Below are 3,373 nucleotides of genomic sequence, written 5' to 3' on the forward strand. Positions count from 1 at the left end.
GGATTCCCCAGAAGTTCTTTTATTATTGAGAATAGTTCTCGCTATCCTAGGTTTTTTGTTATTCCAAATGAATTTGTAAATTGCTCTTTCTATCTCTATGAAGAATTGATTTGAAATTTTGATGGGTATTGCCTTGAATCTGTAGATCGCTTTTGGCAGGATGGCCATTTTTACTAAGTTTATCCTTCCAATCCAGGAGCATGGGAGATCTTTCCATCTTCTGAGATCTTCTTCAATTTCTTTCTTCAGAGACTTGAAGTTCTTGTCATACAGATCTTTCACTTGCTTGGTTTGATTCACATCCAGTTATTTTATATTATTTGTGAGTACTGTGAAGGGTGTCATTTTCCTAATTTTTTTCTCGGCCTGTTTATCTTTTGAGTAGAGGAAGGCTACTGATTTTTTTGAGTAGATTTTTTTATCCAGCCAGGTTGCTAAAGTTGTTTATCAGGTTTAGCAGTTCTCTGGTGGAAGTTTTAGGGTCACTTAAGTATATTATCATATCATCTGCGAATAGTGAAATTTTGACTTCTTCCTTTCCTCTTTGTATCCCTTTGACTTCCTTTTGTTGTCTAATCACTCTAGCTAGGATTTCCAGTACTATATTGAATAGGTAGGGTGAGAGTGGGCAGCCTTGTCTGGTCCCTGATCTTAGTGGGATTGCTTCAAGTTTCTCTCCATTTAGTTTGATGTTGGCTACTGGCTTGCTGTATATTGCTTTAACTATGTTTAGGTATGGGGTTGGATTCCTCATCTTTCTAAGACTTTTTAACATGAAGGGATGTTGTATTTTGTCAAATGCTTTCTCAGCATTTACTGAGATGACCATGTGGGTTTTTGTTTTTTTTTTTTTTTTTTTTTTTTTTTTTGAGTTTATTTCTGTAGTGGAGTACATTGATGGATTTCTGAATATTGAACCATCCCTGCATTCCTGGGATAAAGCCTACTTGATCTTGATGGGTAATTGTTTTTGATGTGTTGTTGGATTTGGTTTGCAAGAATTTTATTGAGTGTTTTTGCATCAATATTCATAAGAGAGATTGATCTGTATTTCTCTTTTTTTGTTGGGTCTTTGTGAGGTTTAGGTATGAGTATAATGGTAGCTTCATAAAACGAATTGGGTAGTGTTCCTTCTGTTCCTATTTGATGGAAACGCTTGAAGAGGATTGGTATTAGGTCTTCCTTGAATGTCTAATAAAATTCTGCTTTAAAACCAACTGGCCCCAGACATTTTTTAGTGGGGAGATTTTTAATGACTGCTTCTATTTCTTTAGGAGTTATGTGATTGTTTAGATGGTTTATCTGCTCCTTCTTTAACTTTGGTACCTAGTATCTATCTAGAAAATTTTCCATTTCATCCAGATTTTCCAATTTTGTTGAGTATAGGCCTTTGTAGTAGGATCTGATGATTTTTTAAATTTCCTCTGTTTCTGTTGTTATGTCTCCCTTTTCAGTTCTGATTTTATTAATTTGAATGCTGTCTCTGTGCCCTTTGGTTAGTCTGGCTATGTGTTTGTCTATCTTGTTGATTTCTCAAAGAACCAGCTCCTGGTTTTGTTGATATTTTGTATAGTACTTTCTGTTTCAACTTGGTTGATTTCAGCCCTGAGTTTATTTCCTGCTGTCTACTCCTCTTGGGTATATTTGCTTCTTTTTGTTTTTATGCTTTCAGTTGTGCTGTCAAGTTGTTAATGTATGCTCTTTCCATTTTCTTTTTGTGGGCAGTTAGAGCTATGATTTTTCCTCTTAGTACTGCTTTCAGGGAGTCTCACAAGTTTTGATATGATGTGTCCTCATTTTCATTTAATTCTAAAAACTCTTTAATTTATTTCTTTATTTCTTCTTTTACCAAGTTATCCTTGAGTAGAGCATTGTTCAGTTTCCAAGTGTATGTCGGCTTTCTGTTGTTTTTGTCCATGTCAAAGACAAGTCTTAGTAGTCCATAGTGGTCTGATAGGGTACAAGGGATTATTTCATTTTTTTTGTATCTGTTGAGGCCTGTTTTGTGACCAATTATATGGTCTATTTTGGAGAAGGTACCATGAGGTGCTGAGAAGAAGGTATATTCTTTTGTTTCAGAATGAAATGTTCTATAGATGTCAGTTAAGACCAATTGGTTCATAACTTCTGTTAGTTTCTTTGTGTCTTGGTTTATTTTCTGTTTCCATGATATGTCCATAGCTGAGAGTGGGGTGTTGAAATCTCCCACTATTATTGTGTGAGGTGCAATGTATGCTTTAAGCTTTAGTAACGTTTCTTTTATGTATGTGAGTGCCCTTGCATTAGAGGAATAGATGTTCAGAATTGCAAGTTCCTCTTGGTACATTTTTCCTTTGATGAATATGAAGTATCCTTCTTTATCTTTTTTGATTACATTTGGTTGAAAAATAACTTTATTTGATATTAAAATCGCTACTCCTGCTTTTTTTCTTGGGGCTATTTGCTAGGTAGATTGTTTTCTAGCCTTTTACTCTGAGGTAGTGTCTGTCTTTCTCACAGAGGTGCATTTCCTGTATGCAGCAAAATATTGGGTCCTGTTTACATATCCAGTCAGATAGTCTATGTCTTTTTACTGGAGAATTGAGTCCATTGATATTAAGAAATATTAAGGGAAAATGAATGTTGTTTCTTATTATTTTTCTTATTGGCAGTAGAGCTATGATTGTATAGCTACCTTTTTTTAGGGTTGTTGAAAGATTATGTTCTTGCTTTTTTGAAGTTGTAGTTTCCATCCTTGTGTTGGAGTTTTCCACCAATTATCCTTTGAAGTGCAGGATTTCTGGTAAGATATTATGTAAATTTGGATTTGTCATGGAATATTTTGGTTTCTCCATCAATATTGATTGAGAGTTTTGCTGGGTATAGTAATCTGGGCTGGCATTTGTGTTCTCTTAGAGTCTGTATGATAGCTGGCCAGGATCTTCTGGCTTTTATGGTCTATGGTAAGAAGTCTTGTGTAATTCTTATAGATCTGCCTTTATATGTTACTTTACCTTTTTCCCTTACTGCTTTTAGTATTTTTTCTTTGTTTTGTACATTTAATGTTTTGATTATTATGTGGCGGGAAGTATTTCTTTTCTGTTCTAAACTATTTGGAGTTCTGTAGGCTTCTTGTATATTTATGGACATCTCTTTCTTTAGGTTAGGGAAGTTTTCCTCTATAATTTTGTTGAGGATATTTACTGGTCCTTTAAGTTGAAAGTCGTCCCCCTCAAACCTATTATCCTTAGGTTTGGCCTTCTCATTGAGTCTTGGATTTCCTGTATGTTTTGGGTTAATAGCTTTTTGTATTTTGCATTTTCTTTGACAGTTGTGTCAATCTTTTCCATGGTATATTCTGCACATGACATTCTCTCATCTAACTCTTGTATTC

The sequence above is a fragment of the Arvicanthis niloticus genome, assembly GCF_011762505.2.
Source record: "Arvicanthis niloticus isolate mArvNil1 chromosome Y unlocalized genomic scaffold, mArvNil1.pat.X SUPER_Y_unloc_1, whole genome shotgun sequence".
Lineage (NCBI taxonomy): Eukaryota > Metazoa > Chordata > Mammalia > Rodentia > Muridae > Arvicanthis > Arvicanthis niloticus.